The following is a 21,081-nucleotide window of genomic DNA, read 5'->3' as shown; positions in this document are numbered from 1 at the left end:
TTAATTAATAATGACTGAAATATAGACACGGCAACAAGTATTGATAATTCTCCATAATAGAGGTTCCTTTGCCCTTCCCTTCTGTTATTATTGGTACTGGTGTACAAGACCATTTACACTAACAGATATGACCTTTTCAAAACGAAGGAGTAAGTGTGAGACCGGGGAGGGAAAAGAGATGAAAGATGATGCCGGTGCCGCAGTCATTTTATGTTAAAGGCTCTGCTTATATGCGTAATTCATACCGCTGAAGTCAGAATAATTTGAGAGTTGAGTTTTCAACAGCCTGTATAAATGGTGTGTTTTGTTCCAGGTAATGTTGTCTTCACTGAAATGCTGGTAGCGTGTCTATAATTATGTCAAAATAAAAATCAGTTTTTAAAAAAACTTCAAGGCCTTAATTTTAAAAATAAACTATATCTCAGTGACTATTTTCTTCCACTACCTGGATGCCAATTATTTTGAGTATTATTGATACATATCTTTGTTTCAGCCAGGTTCTTTCCTTACTAACTGCGTTAACAATGTTAAGGAGAGAACCACACTTTCCATACAGATGAAAAGACAACTCATAGTTGTGTCTTCAATTTTTTTTTATTTTTGCACTTCGGTTACGGTTTAAAATGCAGAGTAGGTATTTCAAATTATGAGACTTGTACCACAGCAGTAGAGACCCTACAGCAAAACATTTCCAAAGGGCCAAGCACCGTCCCCAGATGCACAGCATGGCTTCTTATTTATTTCAGTGGGAGTCTTAAACAGGCAAAGAAGACAAAAAAATAATAAGCACCTGGGGAAGAGATTAAGTTTAAATAATAAGAAAAAAAAAAAAAACCTAGTCTTAAGTACTTCTACTCATTGTGGGAAGGTGCTGACACACTTCTCACCTCTGCAGAATGAAGAGTAATGAGACAACTTAATTCTTTCATATTTCGACCATGCTAGCTATGCCCAGAGACTGCAGTTAAGATTTCTGGCAAGAAATTTTCATTCTTGCAACTCAGATCCAAGTCCCAACAAGCAGCTAGGCTGATAGATCTGAGATAACGCACAGATCGAGTTTCTAGGTTAAATTAAGACATCCCTCTACTACTCACTTTAGGCTGAGTAAGGTGAACTGAATTTCATTAAGAAGATCTGGAAAGTGCTGTTTGATTTGGCAAGGAAATAGGGAAGGATGGTGGAAGGCAGCGACTACCAGCTGAACGCATCTGCAGCCTCAACTCCAAACCTTTCTAGAAACTGGATGAAGAGGGGGGCGGGGGAAAGATACAAGAACATGTGCTAAAGAATGCTCTCTTATCCAGACTGACCACTAAACCAACATTAACTTGAATGCCTTGATGTTTCTGGGAGATTAAGAATTGCCCCAAAGGGAAACAGTGCAAAAGAAAGGGATTAATAAGAAGTGAGTTCTAAAAACTTTTTCTTTTTAATTGTAGACAAGCCAGAAATAGAGAACAACAGCTGAAGGGGAAATTAGAAAGAAAATGAAACTCCTGCAGACGATAAGGAATTGAGAGGGTTCAGATCTCTCATGAGATTATTACAGCTAACAACCCAATTCAGAGAGATGCAAGATGCATGTTACCTTTTCTAACCCCTTAGAGCATCAACAAATCTGACTAGCTACAATGTAGAAAATAAACATTACAGGCAAATATTTTAATTGGAGTGCTAATTCAGTTGTTTTTACTCTTTGTTTAAAAGCACACTCTGTTCATAGTTCATTGGGGGGGGGGGGGGTTTTGCATCAATCTCACTCAAGGACATCACCATAGAGAAACCTGGAGTGGGTGACTACGGGCTTTAATCCCTCAGACACCTTTCAAATATTCTCAACCTCACAAAAATTAACTAGAAAATCTGTACAATATTTGGTTTTCATTATTTCAGTGTTCCATGTGAGAAACTGCATCCTACTCATTACAAATGCCTCTCGGGCACAATTATTTGGACTGAAACGTTGCAGGTTTTCCTGCCTACGAAGTATTTTCTTCCTCCCACCCTGCAGGAACATCTTGCCTTGCTGCTACCTGCCTCTCACCAAACGGGTCACCTCGCTGCCTGCAGGGCATCAGCCAGGGGAGCATCTTGCTTCTGCCTGACACTCACAGTAACACTTGCCATGAGGACACTAGCAACTCAGCAGGAAATGCGCCGCCCTGCTGCCGGTCCGATGTCTGGGACTCCCCCTGTACACGTTCGGTAGATAAACTTTTCAAACATTGAGAAGTTAGTAAAAGGGTCGCATTCTTGATTACAAAATTGGGAAGAGTTAAGGAAGGAATGTAGAATACAAAAGCAAAACTGTAGAGCTTGCTTCCCAAGGAAACCCTTACCACCTCTTGCACTGTCTTGGTTCACTTGGTAGGTTTTCAAGCTCCTCCTCTACCCATAGCTAACTTGCTTCAGAGAGTTACTCGCAGCTACATTTCTTCTGTTCCTTTGTTAAAGACAGAGTCCCCCCAGGGCTGCTCACAGCACTTGCTCAGGGCTACCTTCCTCTCCCTTCGATCAAAGTGGAATATCTTAGCTTCCTATCAGGCACCTCTGCTTTCTCGATTTCCAGCGCCGGTCATATCAAATATGTCTGTGGAAATTCATATTTTTCCCTTCTGCTTTCTGGAATAAAAATCTATTTTTAAAAAATGCAGTTAAGCAGGACACCACCCTCCGTGCACCAGGGAGTCAGTTTTCATTCAAATGAGATTCAAGATTTACTCTAAATGTATAACTCCAGATTATAAATCTTACATATTTAGAAGTATTCAGCACATACATAGCTTACTTATTGCCCAATGCCTTTTCTTAGTGTTTTTGGAGGTCACATGCAACGTATGAGTAATATGGCTAGCATCTAGAATGCATTTTCCCCATTACTGCTTTGCATCAGTTTGGGACTCTTGTCCCTACAAAATGCAGTTCCCTCCAGCTGAATCTTAAGCAAAAAAACCACCAAACCTAACAAATCTGTACTTCTGATACTGTTGTATCATCCAATTTCTTTGTTCAGATTTGGATCCATTAAGCTCCAATACCAGAAAATACGCTGAGTTAAGAGGTGAACGAATACAGTCCCGTGTTCCTTAAAATAACAGCAAGATTTTTTTTTTTAATTGGTTTAAATATTTCCTATGCGTCCCAAAGGAACCTATTGCCTTCTGCATGAATCTAGCCTCTTCTGCACCGTACAGGGCAACCTGTACATAAAGAATGCCATGCCTTGGCACCAGAAGCTTGCCATATGAATATTCAAAACATAAGAAGACACTGGAGAATACTGGCAACTATACTTAGAGATAGAATTGAACTGCACAATAATGTGGTTAAATACTTTTTGGTTATTGACATAACAAAGGAGATTACACATTGACAAGAGGAATTATCAGTATCATGAAAACAATGGAAGAGTTTATTTCTAGAACTCATCCTCGATCTCCCTATATATCTACACATATTCTTCGAAATAGTGTATGAACATAGTCTTAATGGTATAAAGCTGATCCAAAAGAAACAGGCATGTAGTAAAAAAGATGGGAAAAATAAAACCATCCTTCAAATAATCATTATATTGTAGTTATACAACGTAACACAGTACAGTACTAAAGACCAATGGTAAATTTTAATTACAGGATATAGAAATTGAATTTGCTTAATATGATACATTGAAATTTTATTTGAACAACTTTCTCATCATTTTAAGAATTCTTGTTTAACATACACATTATACATGCATCATAAACAATACTCTTAAAATCACTTAATTTTTTGCTAAGAGAAAATATTTCACTACAGATCTTTTCCATTTCTTTCATTTAGAGGCACTTTCTTCTATTACAAGCTTTGGAAAGGAGTGAAAAAATTATGTTTTTGTGGAAGAGTCCAGTTTTCTCTGGATTCAGTTTGTTTCTACATGACCAATCCCAGTTGAGCTCATAAATCTCCCAGTAAAACTTACAAAACAACTACAACAAATATCAGAAAGACACGAAATGTCTGATCTGGCCTTCCACTCAGGCTATTGCAAGATGAACAGATCAGCTTCCCCGATGTCTATTCATGCCTGGACTGAGGAAGCCATTATAATGAAAAATCAGAGTTAAAAGGTCTGGGGCCTCACCTGGCCTGGAGTTATTCTCTGAAAATCCTGTTTTTCCTGGTCTAGGAGTCGCCTAAAAAAGTAGTGACCCCTGAACAAGGTAAATGAGTTCTCCAGAGGCCTGAAATAAAGTCCTAGGTGCTGATGTTATTTGGTCTTTGCTATTTATCCATTTCCCTCGCGTTAATGCAATTCAGCAGAAACAAAAGCTGGCAAACACCACTGTCACAGTCTCCCACAACTAGATTTTAGGCACCCAAAATGCCGATAAATATGCCTACTGGCATCCATAAACATACTTTTCAAACACCAGGAACCTACAGCATGCACCTACAATGAAGGGGTTGCCTCTACCTCTAAGCACATCAACACTTTTAAACATACTTGGCTCATGGGACAGAAAACTGTTGCTTTATAGAAACTAGGACATCGATGGGAGATTGAGGAAGTAGTTTCAAGAGTTAATTTCATCCAGCATAAAACGGCGCTGCCAAAGAAAAGGGTAGCCCTGTGTTCTCCTCGGTGTCCCCGTGGACACCCAGCCCCTCGTGCCACCCCAGGGCTGGGCTGGGAAGTGGCCCAGCCCCCTGGCCGAGCCCCGGCTCCTGTCAGCACCGGGCCGCAGGGGTGGCCGTGCCAGCGGGGAGAGGGGGAGCCAGCAGTCGGGGCGAGGAAGAGCACCCCCCCCATTCAACAGCAGGGCAGACCACTGCCAGGACTGAATTCATGGAGAAACTGGGATACCCATTGTACTTCCCCAAAGCCCATGAAGCCAACTGACCAGTGCTGTTGTTGCATTTCAAGTAAGCACCAGTCTCCACAAATTAGCCCAACGATTCTACTTCCAGAATCAGATCATGATTTAAATTAGACCAAATTGATTGGAAAAACTCTTTGAGAAGTTAATTGTTCTCTGAGCTTGCTGAATTGCTGCCTACAAACTCAGAGACAGAAAACATTACAGATTAAGCACATGGAGAAAGTTTAAATTAATTTTAAGGAGCTGGATCCAATTATCATGAATATTTATTTTACTTTAGATTGGCACTAAAAGAAACATGCATTGCCAATAGTTTAGATATGCAAAGAGAAGAGAAAGATCTAATCCATTACATCAAAACCCACACACTGATTTTTAAAGGAGTCTGATTTGCATAGAGTAACTGCACACTCAGGTATAATTCCAGGCTCATTCCTTTTAGGACTACAGGTTCAGGATAGTTTCCCACCTCTAAGATGCAAAAAGATATATATAGAGTGATATATATAAAACTATCCTTTTGGTACCTGCTGAATTTTTAGTCAAAACTGGTCATCTATGAATGTATATTTCAGGCAACAGATGCCAGACGAAATTACTTGACTGTAACTGAATTAATTTCTTTTTAAAATAATGTTTCCTTTAGCATCCTTAGTTTGAGAGGAAAGGACCTCTGAATGCTCACCAGAGTTTCAGTGTTTACCACCTCTGTATTTTAGAGCAAGTAACTTGACCCTTCGTTCCATGATCTATTCATTTATAACATGAAGAAATGTTAACACAACAGCACTAGAAGTCAACCGTTCATAAAATGTTCTGAGGACACCATGCAGCGCAGAGCTGTGCTACACTCTACTGCACACCTTCCCAATCTTTCAAAATTTTCTGTCATTTTTACTTTTTCTTTTTTTTTTTTTAAATTAGGAAATGTACTTAGACCCAGTTTGCTAATACAAGACCAGGCTTGGTCTTGTAGCAGTGGGGAGATAAGACTCAGTGGCTACATGTAGCTGTTGTCTCCTATCAAAATTACATTTTCTTCTCCAGAAACTTATGCAGAAGCCAGAGATGCAAGGAAGAGGCATGTACCAGCTAATGGGTGGGTGATGGTCCAAGGTGAGAACGCAAGGGAAGGTTTCTCAGCTCCGACCTTCCGTGCCCCTCAGCTAACCTGCTCAGTTCGCCTTGCACAGTCAGGTCCCCAGTACAGCGAATGGGATCCTGCAGCAAGCTGCCTCTGCTGAGCCCCCAACGCCCCTCCAAGGTTAGCATCAGGACCAGCACAAGAGTAGCAGGGGACCAACACAGCCAAGGTGAGAGTGAAATGAAACAATGATTAATTCAGCGTAATCTGTGCATGACATAAATGTGACCTAAGTTTGATTAGTCTTCCTAATCTAAACAAAGGCAAAGAGAAATTCATCCATTTATGAGGAAGCATTTTTCAGTTAAGTGAGAATTCTTATCAAGTGCTGTATTTTTTAAGGTTTTTAAAGCACCTAATTATCCCTGATTGAAACGGAAGTTAGGCGCCTAACACATTCAGAAATACACCCATAATTGTCAGCCTTGCCTGATGTATTAACTAGAGTTATTACCTTGATCAGTTTTACTCCTACTCAAAGTGATAATGAAATGGCAATCTTTTCTAGCTGTTGAAACACAACCTCCTTGTTTTCTTGCAGTAACATTGCAAACCAAATAGGTTACAGAAGAAATGGAAGAGAGGAAGACAGAGATATGCATGGATTTGTTTTCACAGAACCATATGAGAATTAACCTTGGTAACAACCTGAGATCCCGTAAAATAGGCTTTGGGATTGATACTGATGTTTTTGAATACACTTAAGACACTACTTTAAAAGACAAATTATCATATAGCAGCATGAGCTCAACTTTAATACATCAAGAGATGGTAGGAGTAATTTTCGAGCTAGTTAGAACAATCCTGTTGATTTGCTAGATTCTGTATTTATCTATTAACTACATATTAAAATATTTATTAACTTCATAAATGGTATTAAAGACCACATCTTTAATTACTACATTTTCCGTTCTGTTCTGAGTTTTTAAATTCAAAAGAAAGTTATTGTCATCAAGCAGGCTTTTTTTCCCCCTTTGGGTTGCTTTTTCTCTTTGGTTTTTTGGGTTTTTTTGTTTTTTTTTCCTTGGTTTTGTTTTTTGTGTTGGTTTTTTTAAAACTAACAAGTTGCTATATAATGACTCCTGAGTGCTAGTAAATATTAACTTACAAACTAGAGGCAAGAAATAAAACAAGCGTGAAGGTGCAACGACTAATAAAATTGTCTCAGGCATAGATATATAACCGAGATGCTCAAATGAACATCACGAATTTTGGACTGTACGGAATGCCTGAAAACCAGAACTGCAACTCTTACGAGAAGTGTGGAAAAACGCAAGGAGAAAGGGTAAAGAAACAGATGTTGCACTTACTCATGGTAAGGAATGTATCTATTCTATAAATTGCATTAAAGAAACCTAAAAGGGCAATGAAGTTTCTTTGGATTAATTTTAATAAATATCAGGTAAAGGGAGGCATAATTTAGCTGTCTGAATTACTGGATTACGAATTAAAAGGCTCCTTTTACCATTCTGTACTCAAACCACAGTCACATTAAGCATAAGACTGTAACATGAATTCTTGAAGAATGGGAAAATATTATCAGTTCTGCAAACGATTAAGTCTAGCCCAAAAAGAACATGTAAGGCAAATGCTTTGGAAAGCCTGCCTTTTTGTATAAATGACAGATCAAAGCGGTATTAGTAAAATTACATAATCCTGTTAAACTGGATCCTGGAAAAGGAGTCATGAAAGGCAATTCAGACTCTACCACTTCCTTAAACCACCACATTCTATTTATTTTAACTTGCAGGTCCTTGCAAAATTCTTACTGGCATGTACGTACTTTCCTTTCTGCTGAAATCACAAGACAGGACAATCAGGTTTGTTATCAAAAAACCTCCAACAAAACAAACACATGCACACATTTTTCTTGGGCTGAGGAATAGTACTCTTCTGCTTTCCACACTGACAAATTTTATAAAGACAAAAATTCTCTCAAATTTGTCTTCTGTTCTTCAGTGAAGACTTAAAAACAACATACACAGATGGATGGAGATTTCTTACATGTTCTGCACATTGCACTGTCACCACAGGACCACCTGCAATCCTGCACTGTCCAGATAGGTGTTCTTAAAAAACACCTGGGTAAGCTGTCTGCCCAAGGACTACGTACTGGAGATAAGAGGTAATTAGCAAATGAAACTATTCCTAGCGCTCCTCCTTGAACATTAAGTGCAGAGCTGCAGCAGCAAGCTGGCACCTGGTAGAGAGAAATGCTAGATGTGATCATTTCAATTTCCACATTCAGCACTACATCCCATATGCTTGTCAATGTGAAAGTGTCAGTGATAACAGAGATACCCTAAGAAAATGCTCTGTTGAAATGCTGACATGAAGTTTTTATGTATGAAGCAGACCCTCTCCTCTCAACTATCTGTAACTTCTTCCTTTTCTCACGGGACATGTGTCAGCCGTAAAGTCTTTTCATATTAAAAAAAAATTAAAAATTAATTTTGACTTTAAAGAGGAAATTATAACCCCTTAAACATCCATAAACCAAGTTTATATATGCAAGTATCATTCACATAAACGTACTAACTGCTCAGCAAGAATAAAAATCTGCTGTGCAGGAAAAAGTTGGCTTCAATTAGATATAGCAAAATTTATAACTGTGCTGCAAAATTAAAGACAAGTATCTGACGCTATGACTTGTATCGCTACCTAAAGTAAACCAAGCTAGGAAAATATAAGTGGTTTTGTCTCCTGACTCTGTAGTACGTGCTTCCACGCCTATATTCTGTGCACCTCTTAAACTCACAGGCGTTTTTCCGAAATGTTTTCCAATGATTTCATAACCAGAAATTCTTTAAGGACAACAAAAGTAGGAAGCCTACTTTTGTGTGAGAAGTGACCAATTTGCGGCATTAGGTGACCAGCTAAGGCTAAGGGAGACAATGCAGAGAAGCTGAATGATTTCCTCTGCACAGCTGGGGTTTGCGAGGTGGCGCAGATCGTCAGAAAAGGATGATGGAGAGGATGGAGGGAGAGAAACAGGATGACAAAGTTTACGAGGCAACGGTGTTACTCAGTATACTCCTTAAATGATCTGGGAATAGGGTGAGAAGACAGACATGGAAAAATCTGCTCAACGATAATATCTTTAAGAAGTAAAGGCCACAAAAGACAAGAAGATTCATGACCACAGTAATGCACTCCGAAACCTGAAGATACACATTAGGATATTAAAAAAGTATTTAATTAAGCAATGAGTTGGGAAAAATCTACTGGGACTCCATGACAATGGATAACTAACAAAGGTCCACTGTAAGCAGGCTACCTTGTGCACTTTTATATTTTGCCACCTTCCTCTGAAGCTTCAAATGCTGACTACCAGTGACAGAAGAAAAATCTCACCTAGAAGGACCAAGATACAGTGAGGCAATTTACAGCTCCTGTAAAAGCATATGCAATCTTAAAATGCCTAAAGCAACTTTGAAAGAACCAAGTTATCTGGGAAATGAGTCCTTTGGAAAAATCATTTCCCTCTTCAGGGCAAAAATCATGTGCAACCCTGACAGCTACCTGACCACGCCATTATAAAGCTGCAAAGACAGTCTTCATATCTGCACTTTTAAACACCTGTAGACAATTTGGGATACCCTTCACCATCAAATCAAGGACATTCAGGCTCTAGATATTCTGACTTTAGATTACCAAGTCCCACAAAGTAGCATTAATCCTGTTAACTCAAGAGTGAAACCGGTACTAGTTTCTAAGAAAGAATGATACATTTTAGGACTGTTTTCCCCCTCAGAAATAACATACCATTCATCTGGCACAGTGGTTTCCCAAGCTCCAGCGGACATGCAGATCTCACTATTTTTCAACTATCTAAGGATGGAGTGCTCTGACCGTGACCTTCACCTCTCCCACCTGTCCAACGCCTGATGCCAGGGTGGTGTGGTTCTGGGAGGTGGCTGGGGGAAAAAACTTCCTACAAGAAAGCTGGACTGTCTTCTGCCAGTCTTGCTCCCTGTATCAGCCCACCACAGGCCACCACAAGGGTGGGAGGGCCATGGGGTGGGTGAGCAGAACTCAACACTCTCCACCACCATCAGATGAAAATACTGTAGCTCAGCGTTATCTGGCTCACCCCAAAGATGTGCACGTGCCCAGAAGCACAGCCGTGCCCAAACTCTGTGATGATGGCTCCTGGGACGGGAACAGATGTCCTCCTGCCCAGGTGTGTGGAGGGCACCTGCAGCCTTGCCCTTGACGGTCTTCCAAAGGCACACTGCCTACCGCAAACATCTTCTGATAATTAAATCTTAATACTTTCACTTTGGAAAGCAAACACCTGACACGGAGAAGTTGTGAATATCTCCACATGCTCCAGAGACTTTCCTAAGTAACTTGTCAGCAGTACTAATTGAAAGAGTGTAGTGTTAATACGTTAACAGCAAACATATGATCAAAAACACGGATTTTCCACAGAAAACTGGAATTTGTCAGGGGAGAGAGAAGAAATACATGTGGATCTATTATTGTGTAAATGTATTAATTATTTTAAGTATTTATTTAGGATCTAATTTAGAAATTACTGTTACACATACCATCCATATGCTTCGTAGGTGGTTTTTTTTCCTCCCTTTAAACAGCATCATAGCCTTACATGGACCTCATTAGAGCTACTTCAAGTTCTGATCTCCTAAACACAACATACACAGAAAACAAATGCAGTGCTTCTCTAAAAGTCTCTGACTAGAAGGTCTAGGTGTATATCCAAATGACACAAACAAATCTGACAGCTCTAAAAACAGACTTATCTGTTCAGGTTGCAGACATGCTATCGTGTTGTCTGTACTCTCGAGTCAGCAGAATAAGCATTCTTGTAACCTTCAATACTCCAATTGAGGAAACAACAAAAGTCAAGTGTGAAAAACCCAGAGAAAAACAAAAATAAGTATTCTAAATCCAGGGGTGTTAGTCTGCCATCATCAAAAGGAGACACCTACCTATGCCGCAGATCTAATTTGGGAGATATGACTTTATAAATGCTCAAAGAATAGAAATGGAATTTTAGCTGACCATATAGGTATACACTGTTAAAAATACATATATACATTTTTAAATAACTGTTTTTAAGCTCAAACTATGCAGGTAATTTGTTCAAAAATTAATTCTTAATGAAGGGTATACATTGGTGTGGATAACAAAAATGGAAAATGAATCTAGAGTCTTTTATTCCAATACCTCTTTCACCTCTAATTCCCTCAGGTTATCTTAAGGATGTAGTATAACTGAGAATTATTTTCACGGAACAGCAGTTTTAGATAAATGGGATATTGGAGATGAGTTGTATGTCTAAAAATGCTTTCATGTCTAAAGCACAAAATATCATGCAGTAAACATAGTGTGTTTTGTCTATTTAAATGGTTAACTGGCATAAATATTTTTTTAAAAATCTTTTTAAGAACTAACTTTTTAGTTAACAAGCTTCTAGGAAAAGTCACCTCATGAAGGCCAACCTAAGGTGCCACAAAAATGTGAATTGCCTTTTTGTTGATAAATCTATTGTGAATACTCATGAGAATCACTTGCCATGAGCAGTTAACTAATGCCACATTATCAAGGTATAAACAGGTTGCATAAAAATTCTCAAAATTTTCAATAATGATATTTTCTCATGTTATTTCTTCATAGTGTCATTGGAAACAATTCATTGGGCCTTACCAGACAAGAGCTCCCATTTTCTATCAATCCATTTTAACCTGCCTAATCAGTTGAGCAGAATTACTTTATGTAAAATGATTCCTTTAGTTGCCTTAGCTACAAATCCCTGCAGTATTGTATAATTGAAATCTACTCACGTAAGTTAGGAATAATTAGGACCCCGAATTAAGCCAAACACAAAGTTAATTCAAATAGTCAGCTGCTGTCATTTAAATGGTTACAGAGTTTTATTGTTGCTTAACATCTTTGAATACTTTCAAATGCACTATTTTTTTTCCTCTTCCCACCCCCCCCTCCTCTTACGATCCGATCCCTTACTCCAAATGGGAACAGAATCAAGAAAAGGAATTTTCTTCAGGTCACAATCACTCATACCTTGACCAAAGATTTTCTGTAGTAAAGTTTTTCCCCATTATTATCACTAATTTTTTTTTTTAATCAGCCAAATTAAAAAAAAAAAAAGGTATTAAAAAGAATGGAAACAGACCAAACATTGAGGTAAATAAAGTCAGAATCATTGTGTCTGTTACAAATGGCATTACCACGGCAACAAACTTTTAATAGCAAATATTCAGAAAGTCTCTCCTCATCCTTCAAAAAACCTTTTGTAAAAAGAAGGCAGCATAGAAATGCTGTTAAAATGCGTCCATAACAAATCCAAGAGCTAGAAAACAATGCATCAAAGACATAAAGATACATATTACAACTGGAGTTGCTGCTAGGACTGAGTTAGCACTCTGCTGATTTAACAGAGTGATATTCAAAATAATGTGTACAGCAAATTAATTGTTATACTGTTATATACATATAACAAAATCACTGTTATATTACTAGATTGCAGTGTAACTGGTTAAGAAAGCCACTGGTGGTTAGATGCATTTCTCAACCATTTTTCTGTCGGCACTTAGTTTACACTGCAGAACAAAACACTGTACATTACAAATCCTTCAAGACAGTTTACATATGGATGACTTCCAGACTTTTGTATTCTGAATTTAAAAAAAAAAAAGTATTTGCACAGCATGCTTTTTATATATATCTGAAGACATATATATCTCTCTCTCTACACTAGTATAAAGATATAGAAGATTTATTTAAAGTTTTTTACTGCTGAGCAGGATTTGAATTGAAGGCCTAAACCAAACAGTTTATGCATGAAAACCTGGGCTGATATATTTAATTTTTTTTTCCAGCTGGTACATTAATACATGAAGTGATGTTTTGTGGACTTTATCCATCTTTACAGGTAATAATCCACATCACAAGCCACCCATTCGACCTCTGAGTACTTTCTGTGCTTCACTCTTCACGCATGCCAGCTTCATCTGTTGCAAATTAAATGATGCAAAAGCATAAGCAGCAAACTGTTTGGTTTTGTTTACTAAAAGCTTATTTATCTTAAGCCACTAAAAAGCATTATCAGTTCTAAGCCACAAATCCACATTTTTCCAATAGACTTTCAATGGTAAATATTAACAACGGCTCAGAATAAGTTGGAACTTTATTCTTAAAGTAAGATTTTATAACTAAAAAAAAAGTTATTACGAAATATTAAAGGCAATCCTCAAGCCTAAGTTAGAGAAAAGAACTGGGGCAGCTCAACAGGGAGAAATAGGAAAAATTACTGTGAAACACTGTGGGAGGCAAATCAAGTCATATGCATAGTCAAACAGGATCAGTGGTGAACAGGCAAATCTGACCGAAGTTCAATAGGAAATGGTTAAAACAGAAGTGATATGAAATACTGCTGAAGTCTTTAAAAAGCAAACATTTCTCATAGCTTTTCCAACTAAAATTGCAGTAGATAGGAGATCTGGTTTCAGCATCAACTTCCTCTCAGGTTTCCTAAATGAATTACTGACCTCAAATTTAACAGGAAAATTGCTCAAACAGCACCTTGCATTAATTGTACTTTCTGCTGGAAGAGAGCAAAGCTACCTAACTCCTGAGAGAGATATCAAAATCCCTGACAAGGGAGAAGACAAAAGCCATCTCTCCTTCCATCGTCAAGATCCCTCATAAAACTCGTTGAGTCCTATATCCAACAACCGAAAGTTATGTGGTCCCCCTGGGTTTCTCACATGTATGTGTTGCTCAGGCAACCGAGGAAAAATTACTTGTTTTGCTTCCCAACTAATCTCCCACACACACATTTTATACACCAAGAAAACATCAGTGGTTATTATACTAGTATAAATGGAGAAAACAAAAAGAATGAAACATTCCCAACCACCTGGACTGGCCCAAGCGCAGGAGGAACGGCCTGGGAATCTCCCCTACCGCCGCCAACACGCTCGTGTACATTTACATGGGTTGCCTTAAAGTCACCGGGACATGGACGAATTGTCTCCCTGACTGAAAGAACCCACGAACTGAGCTAACATTCATACAACACTATTTCTTTACACTTCTAAAGAAAGCCAGGAGATAAAACTTACAGAAACACAAAGAGCTTTAGCACAATTGGGTTTTGAAAGCCAAGGGAGTAGTTCAAGACTCTATCTGGAAGGGCAGGAATTTAGGACACCTTCAAGCAAAAGGATTTTTTCAGCTTCTTTCTATCAGAAAGAACTGCATATTCAATTTACCATAAAATGTCTTTGGATTTGAAGTGTGGCTCATTTACAGAATCACCCATAAAAATTTTAACCTGTGTTATAAATGTAAAAAATTTAGTATTCCTGAAAAAAAGTGAACAATGTTTGGCAAATGACCAGCATTCATGGGTCTCGTTCGAAATGTCAATCCAAACAAACCGTCAATGGATAAACTACTACTATCTATAGAAATGAGTAGAACTGGAGCCGATCCAGCTTTGACAAAATGAAATTCTATCAAATTTGAAGTGATCAGAAATAAAAAACCTGCAGTGTGGTTTTACCAACGCAGACATAGTGAGTACCATGTAAAATTGAAAGTACAAGAAAATTATGCACGAAACTTTACTATATACATGTGTGTTTTATTTCCTTATCTTTCTTTTTTCCGTATCTTACTTCCAATTTTACACAATGAAGTGCTGCTTTAGAGCCATATTATCCAAGTACAAAGTCATATAAAACAAAAAAAAAAATCAGAGGGAGCAACTATAAATAGTCTTCTAACTCACCGACGTAGATGAATAAATATGATACTAATTATCCACTGTAAAAGGCCAGTCAATTTTTAAGTGTCTCTTCCATGAACATTACTGTATAAATATATAAAACTGCATAACAGCATATTGGGAGCTCCTATGGTATTAAGTGCATTTATGATGAGTATGGACAGACAATAAGCCAAGAATTTCTCCCTGTGGATGGTTTTCTCTCCTCTTTCTCACATAACACAGCCTGGAATGCCATCACAAACACAGAAGCAGGTACATATATGAAACATATATTAGAACTGTTTGCTCAAGTCCTTTTTCTGTAGTGCTTTCATCCTGCTTACGCTTGCTGCTATTAAGACACTCATACAATACGCAATTAGCGTAAAATGTATTACTTTTCTGTACCATTTACTCACAGAGGTAGACCATGAACATCAATGGCTCTACTTGCAAGTATAAAACCCATTATATGCTTGTAGAACTTGGCAACGAATATTAAATCTAAAATCATTATACTTTATGATAATTTTTATAATCTGATCATAAGGACGCTAAATGTAATAAGAAAGCCAGTGCTGAGGCATGCACTGACATCGGATGCTGCAGGCACTTATGCTTCCATTTTACACTATGACCTAAAAGTACAATATAAAGAAAGGCAATGTTGTTAAAGCTATATAAAAAACCTTCTTACTAAGACAAACAGTATTCTTCCACTTGACATAAAACAGAAATGGAAATAATTAAATACTTTTAAAAATACACGTGTTAATAAAAATAAATTATGTATTTTTTCCTATTTAGTAGTAGAGTACTAATGAAGCCTATTCATTTTTCAAAAGACATATATACCCAAATTCTGCTGTTGTGCTCTTGGAAAGATACCTTACTGTAATCAACTAATCTAAAATATATCCAGATTTGTATTTAATAAAAGAAAAGCCCTTTAGGCAATGGTGCCAGTGCAGGCTAGCTGAAGGTTAAGTCAGTCCCCTCGCGGTGCAGTGGTCAGCTGCGGGGCTCGCCTCGCCCACCAGGATTACAGCAACAAAAGGTGGGAAACTGAAGTAGTAGCTCAGAGGGCTCTGAAAGTATAACGTCTGCTCTCAGCACAACACGTTGCATTTCTACAGCTTTATACGTTACGGGGTTCTGTTCTTCTTCTGAGCACAGAGCTCAAGAAGATGCAAAATCTCCTCTTCATACAGGAGAATGTTTTTAAGTAACTGAGGAAGAATACAGCATATTAAAATAGTAATACAATTATTCATCTCATAATAATTATGCATTTACACTTTACTTTGCTTAAATTATAAAACCCTTACATTAACATTTCCTAGCAAATTTTCATATAAATGTTAGTACAGTATTTAAAAGGGTTCTTCATGCATTCTTCTACATGGTTCTTCTACATCTTGAAGTAGTGGTGGTTTTGCTTGGGTTTCAAAAATGTGATGTTACAGCACAAGATCCTGCAGACCTCGCTGCTCAGGGAATATATGAAAGGATGTTCACTGCCAGCGCATTACAGAATCTCTGGCTTTTCCAGGCAGCCTGTCAGTCTCTATTATCTGGAAATGCACTTGAAAAGTTTAACAGACAGTCTCCTTTAAGAAGTTTGCTCTCGCTGTTTAGAACAATTTCCTTTTAGAAGATACCTTGGGCCTACATCTCCCTCAGAAGAGGAAAAAGAGATGTCCCAGGTAAGTATGCACCAGAACATCCCAGTGAAAAATGGCATACTCCTCCAGGGGAGAAAACAGGACTCAGTGCAGCGGTTGCTTTCTGCAGAAACCCAACTGCTCCCTTCACACAGATATTTTCTTCTGCGTATTCTGCATTAAACAAGTAAGAAAAAACATTTCCTAAAGAATCATAAACCCCATGAGGTAGGTATGATAAAAATGAAGATAGCACTGGAAGGCTTGTTAGAGAGACCCTCCAAAGGGCAGGCAATAACCGGCTGGCCTTGGTATGCTGACTGTGCTTACGGATGCTTTGCGCCCCCAGTTAAACCAAGTAGTTGCCTACTAGCTGTGTGCTTCACAGAGCTCTCACTGTGGAAAATTCCCCGGCTAGAAATTAAATTAGTGCTCCTATTTGCTCTTGCATGACTCCGTAATGGGTTTCACCCCTTGCAGAACTTAAATCCGCTAATTAACAGACGTTGATTTGTTCTCAAGTCCAGGGTACAAGATTTTTGAATTTTTATCCTGGGCACAATCCTACTAATACTTTCTAGTAAATATGTAGGAAAACCAACGTGCTTCTACAGTTTGTTGAGTACCTGTGCCATATGCCTGAGACACTCTAAATCTGAGTGGCTTGACAGGAGGCTGAAGATCTGAAGCAAAATGCTAAAACAGCAAATATCTTTGTAGTGGCTCAATGTACGTTATCTGTATTTAGTATGTCTTTTCTTCACTAAATGCACTAACGTTGGATACACACTTAAAACTGCTTCCAATTTAACACTCGGCTCCTTGGCTGGCGTAAGTGGATTTTACAGGAATTTATATTTCTCAGCATAATGTTAATTAAAATGTACATTCAGAGGCAAAGGCAGGCTGGATTTTAAAAAAAAAAAAAAAACAACAACAACAACAACAAAAAAACATCAATGCCGTTTAGGAAAACAGAATTAAATAGATAATTGAAGCATGATGCTTCTTCCTTAGGACAAAGCATAGATAATAATTCATAATAAAATGAATTAAAATTGTATTAAACCTTCATTAAAATAAAATGTAAGCAAAGAAAATTATTTCAGTGCTTCCCAAGCACTTGTGCTTCTCAGGAAGCAGAAGAGAATAAAATCAAGAAGGCATCTAAAGCTAGATGAAAATGTGGACTTTGTAAACCAGATAAAGCATAAAATATCAAAATCTGTAGAGTCCAAAATCCAATCTTAATCAGAATATTTAGCTCTGACATCTTTTTTCATATGCATATTAGTGTATCTGTCTTAACTTGCTTGAAGAGCAACCAATAATATGTATAATAAGCTTTTTACTCTGCTTTGCTATGGAAACAAGGCATGTGTGATCTCACTCTCTGACTCTCTGTATTTCCTCAGATAATTTTTAACTTGCTGGACAATTTCACCTCATTAGGAAGGGAAGAAAAAAAAGGAGAGAACAAGATAGAGGTGGTATAAAAAATAATTCCTTTCCTATAGTGCGTAGGAAACAGGTAAGTACAGGTGAGGAACCGAGAGGAGCATGAACCCACTCCTTCCATGAGATCAGAGCTGGGGCGGCGTGAGACGGGGACGGACTCCGGCGCAGCCCCAGTGGAAGCGCCCATCTCCCCCAGGAAATCAGCCACGGTACGAGGCCAGGCTTCACGCAGCTACCTGCGTAACTCCCACTCAAAGTACTTTCCCGTGTAGTTCTTTCAGCCTGCCTTTTGTAATAAAACTGTAGTTTTAAAGACAGACCTAGAGTAGAATATGCTAGAAAAAGGGACAGAAAAATACCATCCAAAATGACATTAATATTCAAGCTCATGACTTGTCAGCTTGTCATTCCTTTTTCCTGCCTCTCACCTTTTCCTTATTTAGGGCTGCAATGCTTGCTGTTGATGGTAATAACAATGTTTTTCAAGCCTCTACACAACAATATTGACCTGTTGTTGATCCATGTACCAGCAGTGTATAATAACTCGGTGAGGCTTTCCCTCCAGCTGCCAGCACTCGTCCATTCCAGGTTCATTTTACCAGAAGGAACAGACTGCTTCAAAAGCAACACCACCTGGACTGCTCCAGCCAGGAAAAACAAAGCAAAACCAAGACCTTCTTAACAGAAGATAAGACTCCTATTCGGATAGGCGGCACTAATATAAAATTGCAGCCTTCATAGAGCTGTGCCGACTTGCTAATTCCCTGGTGAGTTAAAGTTAAGGTGCTGTGAGAGTAATGACGTCTTTCTCTTCATTGGAAAATGCTTCATTCTATGAACAAATGAGTCACTTGTCCACACCCAGGATCCTCCCCCCCGACTGTACAGCAACACTGAAATGTAACAGCAGGGAATTCAACCAGGTTTCATCTCCCCCACCAACTGCAACAACCTGTGTATGCATATAAGATTTCTACAAAAAACCCTAAGTTCCAAGTGAGAGAATTAAAGATTTTCTTATTTCTAGCAAAAGTTAGATGCTCTTATTTTAACCTTTGTTCATGTTCATACTTCCAGGCATGAAGTGCTACAAAAGCACGTTACACTTGGCATCTCTTATTACTGAAGCAGAAGGCAATGTAATCTTGTGAGAAAGTGTAATAATGCAGTATTCATTTTGCTCTGTGGCTGGAAGCCAACTCTATATTAATATTCATTTCCAGTATACAGAGCCACAATATTTCATTTATTTTAAGAATTTACAATTAATTTGGTATGATTCTGTTATCTGCTCCCAATTTCCTTCCCTGTTTCTTTTAGTGGAAAAAGCAGCTCTTGTATAGACTTTAAAAAAGTAAATTCACAACTGAAGCATCAAAAGATTGCTACTGGCTACTAAAAGCAAGAAAAACAGGACAGAACAAAATGAACTTGAAATATTGCAGATGACAATGAAAATTAGCTTTCTGCAAATGGCAAAAATTCAATCTGCAGAAGTTCTCAGTTGACTTTTTCCTTTCCAAACTCAGCAGATAAAACATTCTTTGCAGCATGCTGTTTGCTACTGTAACCAAACCAGAGAAAGCTGTTTGTCTGCTTTTCCTTTCTGTTTTCAAACATTTTCAACCACCACATAGCATTAAGCTGCAAGTACTCTCATGAATCTTTGTAAAATGTACTAGATACAGGGATTTGAAACAATTACAACATGTAAAATCCTTAGTATTTTAAAACTTCATAGAAAAAAAAATAAATAGGTGCTTCTACTTCCTACACCTTTGGTTTCAAATAGTGCAACCACTTTTGCAATGTAAGTGCATTTATAATTAACAGAAGTTATTACCAGCCAGCCGTAAGATTTATAATTCCATTCTCCTAATACGCATTTACCTTCCTTACCTGTGAAAGAGGCTGAAAAGCATTTTACCTCCCAGCTGTTGGCACTTACTTTCCCATAAAAGTGAGATTATACCAAGTCCACAGACACAACAGACACCAAGAGAGCAGTCAGTACAGCAGCTACCAAATCAGAAATCCCATCAATGATAAAACCATCCAAGATCTGCAGTGTGCTGTGGGAAACGCCAGTTTTCTAATATATCCTGGCAATATTTAAGAAGAAAGAGGGGAGGGAAGGGAAACTGACTGTGAAAGCTATTTAAGTGAAATGAGGCTCCCTCATGTTCAGAAACCTTCACGAGGACTCCTAGGACACAATCCCTGATACACGGGTATGTTCGCACATACATATGGATAACCTGTTTTAGCAAAGCTTGTCTGTCAGTACAACGCAAGACCCAAGTCTCAGTCTAGAATAAATGCTTAGGAGTTTTGCAGCGAACACAGAAGACTGCATACAATATTTAAATTTTAATCTTAGGTTTCGCTATTCTTGGAGACTAGATCCTTTTTGTTTGTATAGATTTGGGAGAGAAGAGAGGGGGAGGCAGAGCAGCTTTCCTGAAGTATCTCTGAAAATTTAGCCTTAAAATTCAAAGAATTTTGACAGGGTAAGGTATGTATCTGCTTTAAAAGATGGTGAGATCACGCCACAGATGCACCAAAGCAGCCTATATATTATATACCGATTACTGAATAATATAAAAAGGCATGGAGGTGCTACTTTATTACTAAACCAGTCTTTTCACCTGCAATCTAGTCAATCAAAATTATTACACCCAGAAATAGCCTCAAGTTCTGTACAAGTATTTGTAATTAAAAATTCATAACCCATGTTTTCCTGATCATTCGTGTTTCTCTATTACTAATTAAAAGGGCCACAAGAACAGCTGGGGAGATGGACTAACTGGGTAAAACAGTTTATGAAGAAAAACAGATAAAGAATAGATGATACAACTATTTAAAAAAAAGCTTTTTCTTTCCTCATATCTTTAATGTAAGGGCTATTTTAAAAATATATTTGATAACTTGAGGTATTTTTCCTTTTTTTAAAAAAGAAAAAATATTTTAAAGTAGATACTATTCCTGTATGCACTTTGAGTTTTATTTCCTGAAATTTAACTTGCATAGTTCTAATCTTAATGAAGTGTTTGCCATTTTATTTTCAGCCAGCCAAATTGGAAAAGTCAAACAGGTATTTTACTTGCACTGTTTCATTATTTTATATCACATTTAACATATCTATACATTACTTCTAAATGGTTGCACATTGAGAACAGAAAAAAGAAGAAT

At 37.9% G+C, this 21,081-nt stretch overlaps 1 protein-coding gene across 14 annotated transcripts in view; it reads right to left on the bottom strand.

Annotated features, from left to right (window-relative positions):
* Positions 1-21,081, bottom strand: part of ADGRL2 (adhesion G protein-coupled receptor L2) — a 162,922-nt gene that overhangs the window by 108,876 nt on the left and 32,965 nt on the right. The window lies entirely within an intron of this gene.

The sequence above is a fragment of the Phalacrocorax aristotelis genome, chromosome 6, assembly GCF_949628215.1.
Source record: "Phalacrocorax aristotelis chromosome 6, bGulAri2.1, whole genome shotgun sequence".
Taxonomy (NCBI): Eukaryota; Metazoa; Chordata; class Aves; order Suliformes; family Phalacrocoracidae; genus Phalacrocorax; species Phalacrocorax aristotelis.
The sequence above is the reverse complement of the archived record's forward strand: the minus strand, read 5'-3'. Positions and strand labels throughout refer to the sequence as shown.